Genomic DNA, 10305 nt, shown 5'->3' on the forward strand with positions numbered 1-10305 from the left:
TTTTCCTCCACTTTCACTGCTTTCTTCTGTAACTTTTTTCCACTTCCCCCCTGAAGAATTGTGCTCAGTGTTTTAGCCAATTATCAAGGAAAAAAGAAAATATTATTCTATATTAGTCCTGATCAAATTCTACATATTAGCTAAGGCGGCCACTATCAGAACTGTTGTCATTGGAACAAATCATTGCCAGGAAATTATACATGCTATATACTCATAAGCAACAAAGTGTTTGTGCATATTCCAGTAGGAGGGTTATAACATGAACAAAGCAGCAGGATCACAAGGACATTACAAGAATAGGAAGCCTGCATGATGTTTCGACAGGACATAGGCTAGCCCTAAAACATCTCAAGAGTCTGAAAACACAAACTAGGTATATTTCTAAGGGCAGAAATATTTCAAAGACAACAGGCTTACACCTGAGTATATACACACACACAGCCATACACTCAGGTGTGCTTTCTACTTCAGCTGAGCGAAGTCTGGACACATGATAAATACACTCAATTATGCTTCCATGGAGTTCTTTTCGACTCTCTTTTGTTTGATTCAGTCGGTAGTCATCGGTTGGGAGATGCAACACCGAAATCGGGCCTTGGGGACAGTGATCAGGATCTCCATCTCAGCATGCTCCAGCATCCTCACAACTTCAGTGAATGGCGGACGGACATCAGGATTTGGATCCCAGCACCTGGTCATGATCTCACCGAGTGTGGGCAGGCAGTCCTGGGGTATAGCTGGGCGGACACCCTTGTTCACCACAGCGAAAGCAGCCTGCACTGCTGTCATTTTAGCAAAAGGGAGCATGCCAGTTATGAGCTCCCACAGCACAATGCCAAAGCTGTAGACATCAACTTTCTGGTCATATGGCAGCTTGTTCGCTTGGTCGTAAACGATCGTAAATTTCCAGCCAGAACAGTATTTTTCTCACACCAAACCAGCCAGCAGTAATAATCCACGATCGTATACGATCGTATCAGCACCAGCCGAACAGGCTGATGGCCTATGCTGAATCATCTCTCTGCAAGATTAAAAAACAATATGTAAACATCTACAATTCTTCTTTTATAACTTTGTTAAATGTGTATGCATGAATGACTTAGATTCAAACAAGAAAAACGTACGGCCAATGAGCAGCTGGGTAAGCAAATTAAAGAAATACATAAGTTACTACTCCCCCATTCCAAAATGTAGGTCATTTTAGTTTTACCCTAAGTCAAACATAACTAACTTTGACCAAGTTTATAGAAAAATGTACCAACATTTATGACATCAAATTGGTTTCATTAAAATCCACCATGAAATGTCCTTGAAGTGCATTGATTTGGTATTGTGGATCAGTGGATGTTAATATTTTTCTATGAACTTAATCAACCCGTTAGAGAAGTTTGACTTAAAACAAAATTAAAAGTAAAACAGCCTACAGTTTGGGACGGAGAAGTACTATGCAACAACTGTTTTAAAACACCGGTGCGGAAACTACTAATTATTTTAATTAACACTAGCGCGAAAAACACCTGTTTCTATAAACTTTACAGTAGGTGGTGTTTTAAGAGCAATTATTTTCTTTTCAGTAACCACTAATTATTTTTGCCAAAGAAAGAGGAATATGTGAAATGTGAAATGTGATATAGTTTTCAGTTTGTCTTAACACATCTGGAGATAACAATGTAATAAACCCACATCTATTCTGGGATCAAAACTTCTGTTAAATATTCAAAGACAATGCATCAATTTACATTCTTTCAGTGCCAAAGCAGCTCAACAGGTAAATAATGCCAAAAAAAAGTAGCAACGAACACAAATAATTCCTGGATAAGCATCATGCGAGCAACCTGCAAACACCTTAAAATCATAAAAGTCCAGTATAAAAAAATATATGTGGAATTACATAATCCATACTTTCATACTACTGATCAACACTAATGTTCGATATATGATGTGACTTTTAATTTTAATTAATATCATGTGGCTAAACAAGCTCTGGAATTAGCACCAACAATGTCAGAGTGTTCAACTTACGGTGCCATCCAACGGTAGGTTCCCGTTTCAGGTGTCATCCCCTCAGTTTTTACTTCAATCCGAGCTACTCCAAAGTCAGCTATCTTGATAGATTTATCACCAGATATCAAGAGGTTATCTGACTTAAGATCCCTATGGATGAACCCAAGACCATGAACATACGCCATCCCCCTTGCAACATCCAATGCTTGCTTAACCGCCAGTTTTAGTGGAACGGACCTATTCTGCCTCTTCGCCACAAACTGCCTAACCGATCCACCCTTGGCATACTCCGTCACAATGCACCAAACCACTGGCTTCCTGCATGCTCCAATAAATTTAACAATGTTCTGGTGCCTCAGGGTTGCAAGCATCATAACTTCTTGCACAAACTGCTGCTCCATTAACCCAGCTCTCTCCGGATCAGCCTCTGGCCTCTCCAAAAGCTTAATGGCAACATCTTCACCATTGTAGGTACCCCTGTAGAGTTTTCCAAAGGCGCCCTGTGCAAAGGGCATTCCCATGTGGAGCTTGGCTAAGTCAATTGTCCACTCCTCATAATCCTTGAGCGTCTCAGTCGGGTACCTTGGGTCCATCAACGCTTGTGCTAGCGCATCATCGCTCAAGGCATGAGACACCCGTCCATGACGGAAAATACTGTGCCCACCGACCTAGTAATTGCCAACAACAGGCCCCTTGAGGCCAGGATGATTGAGCATCCTAGTATGGGAGTCGCAGGACCCTACACTGCTATTGTCCACAGACATTGCGATGGAGCCACCATGTGTGCTGGTCTGCATGCTGTTAAGGCTATCTATCGACATGTTTGAGCCCTCACCAAGCTTCCGATAGTATGCCATGTCGCAAAAATTCCCACCATTGTCATGACCACCAATCATGCCAGCGAAATTGGGGCCTTCCACCATCATGCAACAACCAAATGTTCTCCTTTTCTCTGCAGTTCACCTGTCGCCCTGTTATCTTCCTCACACCGCTTGGAGGTAAAGACACAACCTGCACAGCAAGAGTACATCAGAACTAAGAGCTAAATTCTAGGTATTGCAAGCAGCTGTAACTAGGGTCTAAAAGTTACGAACATTTAGAGTTAAAAATTCAAGAAACTCTTTGAAACAGCTGCAGGCACCGAAACTATTTCAACCCAACCTGGAATGGGAACTTCACCTCTGTCCGCAAAATGGCCAGAAGCCGACGAATTTGAGCAAGAGTGCAGCCAGTAAGCATCCCAAACCCACAAGAAAACCATGTAAACCATCAAAAGCTGCAGGCTTTCTAACAAATCACCAAGCTCCGCCCGAAACAAAGGGGAAACGAAAAAAAAGGTTAATTGGATTTATGCCATTATAATTTTCAACGTTCAAAGAAACGCCATTACTATTCATCTATTTCGAAGCATGCCATTACAATTCTTCGTTTCCCACAAAAATGCCACTGAATACGTATGGACATAGCCTGAGCCCAGCTGCAGACGTATATGAAGACGTATACTTCATCTCCCCTGTCACTGACACACGGGCCCCACCTATCATCTTCTTCTTCCTCTCCTCATCTCTCTCTCCTGGTGGGCGCATCGAAGCGGTGTGGGCGAGAGCCGCCATTGGCAATGTGCTCGACAGGAGGAGTGGAGGGATGGGGGCGACTGGAGGAGGAGGCTGCTGCTCGCCCGCGTGGCCGCGTGGTCTCGGCGGCGCGTGGCTATGGCGTGCCGGAGCTTCTCCGCCTCGAGCCCCAGCGCGGCCATGGCGGGCGGACCTGCTGCGCGGCCATGGTGGGTGGAGCTCGCGCGCAGCTATGGCGGGCCGAAGCTCCGCGCCTCGAGCTCCACTGGCGCCACCAGGAATGGGCAAGTAGCAGCAGCTCGTGGAGCCCCATGACGACTTGACGAGGCGGAGCTTCTTCTTGCGGTGGCCGGAGCTGGAGGCGGGCGCGCCATCGTCCCCGTCCGCGGAGCCGACGCTCCGGCGGTTGGAGCTTCGCCCTTGGGGCTGCTGCTACTGCTGCTCTAGGCGGAGGAGCTCTGGCCAGCCAGCTCCGCCTGCCGTGGCGTGCGCCATGGCCGCGTGGGAGCTCCGTCCGCCAGGGCAGCGCGGGAGCTCGAGGCGGAGGAGCTCCGGCCCGCCATGGCTGCACGTGCTGCTGCTCGCCGTGGCCGTGGCCGTGTCGAGATGGAGAGAGAGAGGAGGAGAGGAGGAAGAAGAAGATGACATGTGGGGCCCGCGTATCAGTGACAGGGGTGATGAAGTATACGTCTTCATATACGCCTGCAGCTGGGCCCAGGCTGTGTCCGTATGTATTCAGTGGCATTTTTGTGGGAAACGAAGAATTGTAATGGCATGCTTCAAAATAGACGAATAGTAATGGCGGGCGAACATCAAAAATTATAATGGCATGAATCCAATTAACCCAAAAAAACGTGCAAAACCAGATCATCTTTCTTCGCCTGAGGAACCTAGAAACCAAATCAAACACCAGTAAGCAACCAAACACCTCCACCAGAACCCCACCCGGACCAAATCCCAAGCTGAGACGCGGCCCACGAAATCACACCTCGTGAAGTCCACGGTTTTCGACGATTCGAGGGTCGATCGGAGTGAGGCGGCGGCGCTGAGGCGGGGGGCCGCGTCCGGGAGGTGGCGGCGCAGGCGGAGTCGGCCGCCCGGGATGGAGTCAGAGTAGGGAGATGGGGTGCGATGACAAGATACTGTTGAGCTATGATCCAAATTCAAGCTTGGGCCGAAGCGAAGCGGCCATTAGCGTTAAGAGGGACTAGACCATCTATTAGTTCCGTATTGCTAATAGACGAGGGTGTGGGGTTTTTCCTCCCTATATATACTTCATGTAAGCCATCGTATTTGGATAAGAAAAGTTGTAAATCCCCGACGTTTGTAACCTCACCCGATATAGTGAAGATTTATTGGTTGGTGCCCGTGGTTTTTTTCCTTCCACCTTGGGAGGGTTTTCCACGTTAAAATCTCGTGTCCCCTGTGCTTGATCTACTGTTCTTTATCGTTTATATTACCTATCGTTTCTAACAAGTGGTACCAGAGCTTGGTTTCACCTTAGGGTTTCACGATGGTATCGATGAAGTTTGATCTACCGCTGCTAGATTACAAGACGAGATTTGCACTATAGCAAGTCAAGATGCAGGCGATTCTAGCACAATCTTCGGATCTTGATGAGGCATTGGATGGTTTTGGAGGAAAAGGGCAGAAGTCATGGACCGCTGAAGAGAAGCGGAAGGATCGTAAGGCTTTGTCTCTAATTCAACTTCATCTACATAATGATATTTTGCAAGAAGTGCTGCAGGAGAAAACTGTCGCAGAACTTTGGCTCAAGCTGGAATCGATCTGCATGTCCAAGGATCTAACCAGTAAGATGCACATGAAGATGAAGCTGTTTACGCACAAGCTGCAAGAAGGTGGTTCAGTGATGAACCACTTATCGATCTTTAAGGAGATCATTGCCGACCTAGTGTCGATGGAGGTAAAATATGATGATGAAGATTTAGCTCTTCTACTGTTATGCTCACTACCTACTTCGTTTGCAAATTTCCGAGATACCATACTATTAAGCCGTGATGAACGAATGCTTGCGGAAGTATATGAGGCCCTTCAGACAAGGGAGAAGATAAAAGGTATGGTTCAGTCTGACGTGTCGTCCTCCAAGGGTGAAGTGTTGTAGGTTAGAGGCAGGCCCGAGTAGAAAACCTACAACAACAACAATAATCGAGACAAGAGCAAGAACAGTAAAGGCCGTTTCAAGTCTAGAGGCAGGGATAAGCTCTGTAGGTATTGTAAGAAAGATACTCATGTCATTGAGGATTGTTGGAAGCTACAGAATAAGGAGAAAAGAAACGATACGTATAAACCGGAAAACAACTCCGATGGTGATGGTAAGGCCTCTGTTGTCTCCGCTATTGATACTTCTGATTTAGGAGACATTCTTGTTGTCTTTGCTGGTTGTGTTGCTGGTCGTGATGAATGGATACTTGATTCTGCATGCTTGTTTCATATATGCTCTAACAGAGATTGGTTCAGTTCTTACGAGTCTGTGCAGAGTGGAGATGTCGTGCGTATGGGAGATAACAACCCACGTGAGATCATGGGCATTGGCTCCGTTCAGATCAAGATGCATGATGGCATGATACATACACTAAAAGATATGAGACACATACCAGGGATGGTCAGAAATCTCATCTCCCTCAGCACACTTGATGCTGAGGGGTATAGACACTTCGGTTCAAGTAGAGTGTGTAAGGTATCAAAAGGCTCTCTCGTTCATATGATAAGTGATATGAATTTTGCAAAGTTATATGTTCTTAGAGAAAGTACTTTACATGGTTTCGTCACTGCTGCTATTGTTTCTAATGATGAACCAAGTAAAACTAATCTCTGGCATATGCGTCTTGGGCATATGAGTGAACTTGGTATGACAGAATTGATCAAGAGAGACCTGCTGGATGGCTACACTATGGGTAAGATGAAGTTATATAAGCACTGTATTTTTGATAAGCACAAGAGGGTAAAATTCAATGCATCTATTCATACCACCAAAGGTACACTTGATTATGTACATGCTGATTTGTGGGGGCCGTCTTGTAAGCCTTCTTATGGTGGTGCTCGTTAAATGCTTACCATTATTGATGATTACTCTAGAAAAGTGTGGCCTTATTTTCTAAAAAATAAAGATGATACTTTTGCTGCTTTTAAAGAGTGGAAAGTTATGATAGAAAGGCAAACTGAAAAGATGGTAAAATTGGTTCGTACTGACAATGGAGGTGAATTCTGTTCGGATGCTTTTAATGATTACTACAGGGAAGAAGGCATTGTGAGGCACCACACCATCCCGTACACTCCTCAACAGAATGGTGTGGCTGAGTGCATGAACCGAACCATCATCTCGAGGGCTCGTTGCATGTTGTCCAATGCTCGTATGAACATGCGTTTTTGGGTTGAGGTTGCTCACACCGCCTGTTACTTGATCAACCGGTTACCTTCTATCCCACTTAATAAGAAAACTTCCATTGAGGTATGGTCTGGTATGCCTGCTGATTATTCACAGTTGAGTGTTTTTGGTTGCACTGCTTATGCTCATGTTGATAATGGAAAGCTAGAACCTAGAGCCATTAAGTGTCTGTTTCTTGGTTATGGTTCTAGAGTTAAAGGATATAAGTTATGGAATCCTAAAACTAAAAAGACTTTCATGAGCAGGAGCGTTGTTTTCAATGAATCTGTTATGTTTAAATGACAGCCTGTCCATAGATGTTTCACCAATTGGTTTTGATGAGGAGCAGGTGGAGCACGTAGATGATCAGGAAACTAAAATTGTTGATAATAATGTTCATGATATTGTTCAGCACTCACCTCCTGTTTTGCAGCATCAAAATCAGTCTATTGCAGATTGTAGAACAAAGAGGAATTGTGGACCTCGTCCATGTTTAATTGAGGAATGTGATATTGTTCATTATGCCTTTAGTTGTGTTGAACAGGTGGAGAACATTCATGAGCCAGCTACGTACACTGAAGCTGTTGTTTCTAGTGACCGCAAGAAGTGAATTTCCGCTATGCAAGAGGACATGCAGTCACTCGAGAAAAATGGCACATGGGATGTTGTGCGCTTGCCTAAACAAAAGAAGGCCGTTCGTTGCAAATGGATCTTCAAAAGAAAGGAGGGTTTGTCTCCTAGTGAGCCTCCAAGATTTAAGACAAGGTTAGTAGCAAAAGGTTTCAGTTAGATTTCTGGCGTTGATTATAATGATGTGTTCTCTCCAGTTGTAAAGCATAGTTCAATTTGTATATTTTTCGGTATTGTTGCTATGCGAGATCTTGAGCTTGAGCAGTTAGATGTAAAGACTGTGTTTCTATATGGAGAGCTCGAGGAGGAGATATACATGGACCAGCCATAATGGTTCATAGTACCTAGTAAGGAGGATCATGTTTGCAAATTAAAGAGGTCCTTATATGGTTTTAAACAGTCTCCTCATCAATGGTATAAAAGGTTTGATTCTTTTATGATGTCACATGGTTTTAAGAGATATGAATTTGATAGCTGTGTGTACATTAAATTTGTTGATGGATCACCTATATATTTGCTGTTATATGTTGATTGCTGCCAAGAGCAAGAAAGAAATCACTACATTGAAGAAACAGTTGAGTAGTGAGTTTGAGATGAAGGATCTTGGTGCTGCTAAGAAGATTCTATGTATGGAAATTACAAGAAACAAAAATTCTGGTTTGTTATTTCTTAGTTAGCAAAGTTACATTAAGAAAGTTCTTCATCGTTTCAACATGCATGATGCAAAGTCTTTTAGTACTCCTATTGCTCCTCATTTCAAATTATCAGCTTTACAATGTGCTAGTACGGATGAGGATTTTGAGTACATGTCAAGAGTTCCATATTCTAGTGCTGTTGGTTCTTTGATGTATGCCATGGTTTGCTCTCATCCTGATTTATCATATGCTATGAGTTTGGTTAGTAGATACATGGCTAATCCTGGTAAAGAACATTGGAAGGCTATTTAGTGGATTTTTAGGTACCTTCGTGGCACAACAAATGCTTGTTTGAAGTTTGGCAGGACTAATAAGGGACTCATTAGCTATGTGGATTCAAATTTTGCTGTTGATTTGGATAAGAGGAGATCTCTCACAGGTTATGTGTTCACTATTGGTGGTTGTACTGTGAGTTGGAGGGCAACATTGCAGCCCATTGTTGCCATGTCTACCACTGAAGCAGAATACATGGCTATTGCTAAAGCATGTAAAGAATCAGTTTGGTTGAAAGGTTTATTTGCTAAGCTTTGTAGAGATGATTCTTGCATTAATTTATTTCAAAGTGCTATATGTCTCACTAAAGATCAGATGTTCCATGAGAGAACGAAGCACATTGATGTCAAATACCATTATGTTCGCGATGTGGTCGCGCAAGGTAAGCTGAAGGTATGCAAGATAAGCACACATGATAATCCTGCTGATATGTTGATAAAGCCAGTTCCTGTTGCTAAGTTTGAGCTTTGCCCAAGCTTAGTTGGTATAAAGGTTTAGCCCAAGAGGCTATTTGGCACCGGAAGTATTTCTTTGTTGTTTCAGGATGAAGGTTCATTTTATACTATAAGAAGGAATTTGTCTCAAGGTGGAGTTTGTTGAGCTATGATCCAAATTCAAGCTTGGGCTGAAGCGAAGCGGCCCATTAGCGTTAAGAGGGACTACACCATCTATTAGTTCTGTATTGCTAATAGGCGAGGGTGTTGGGTTTTTCCTCCCTATATATACTTCATGTAAGCCATCGTCTTGGGATAAGAAAAGTTGTAAATCCCCGATGTTTGTAACCTCACCCGATATAGTGAAGATTTGCTGGCTGGTGTCCGTGGTTTTTTCCCTTCCACCTTGGGAGGGTTTTCCATGTTAAAATCTCATGCCCCCTATGCTTGATCTACTGTTCTTTGTCGTTTATATTGTCTATCGTTTCTAAGAGAGACCAGAGGAAAGGGGAGCAGAGAGAAGGCCTCGAGAGGGGAGAGGACCAGAGGAGAGAGGGGGGAGACGAGACGACTGGAGTCGCCTCTCGCTTTTCTCTCTCCTAGTAGTAAGTGCGGGTTGTTAGCAAGGGTGAGCTAGTTAAATGCTTGCGGCGCCGCGATAGGGTTGGTTTGGATATTATCTTACTAAAACCGAGGGTGTTTCTGTAAACTTTTCCTCTGCTGCCTGCCTGCCTTCAAGTCTCTCAAATTTTACTCCAGGGGCTTATCTGTGAGTACTGTACCGTCAGGAGGATGCACCCGCGAAAATACTCCAGTAACAGCAGAAGCCCACGTGACGTGACATGACTGGAGGTCGTTGGTGTCGTAATCAAAGAGGGAGCACGATGCGCAAACCGCAGCATGCTCCATGGTACTACCGGTGGGCCGTGGGCGCACCACAGCGTGCATTTCTTTCGTACTTGTACGCCACGGCCAGCCGGCCTCGGCCTCGTCCGCCCTGGCCGGCTGGCTTGGTGCAATCACACGCCACTGCTGGTGAATGGTGATGGCTGGTTGGTCTGCCTACGCTGCGCAGGACGGAGACGAGCGAGCGAACCGTGGGAGAGTCGGAGTCCAGCTCATGACTGTGAGCTCATGGCTTCTCAACCCAGGGGAGGGGATCGTGCGCGAGTCGCGTGCCTCACGCTCTTTACACACCTGACCTAGCCAGCGCTGCGGTTGGCTGGCTATCTTTTTTTTCAATATAATCGGATAGGCTGGCTGGCTGTCTAGCTGAGGTTATGTTTAATAGTGTTTGGGTTTCTCTAAAA

The 10305-nt window shown here is 44.7% G+C and overlaps 1 pseudogene; it reads right to left on the reverse strand.

Moving 5' to 3' along the window:
- Window positions 1-214: 214 nt before the first annotated feature.
- On the reverse strand, window positions 215-3330 carry LOC136483917 (serine/threonine-protein kinase STY13-like; annotated as a pseudogene).
- Window positions 3331-10305: the final 6975 nt, after the last annotated feature.

Source organism: Miscanthus floridulus, chromosome 9, assembly GCF_019320115.1.
Source record: "Miscanthus floridulus cultivar M001 chromosome 9, ASM1932011v1, whole genome shotgun sequence".
Classification (NCBI taxonomy): Eukaryota; Viridiplantae; Streptophyta; class Magnoliopsida; order Poales; family Poaceae; genus Miscanthus; species Miscanthus floridulus.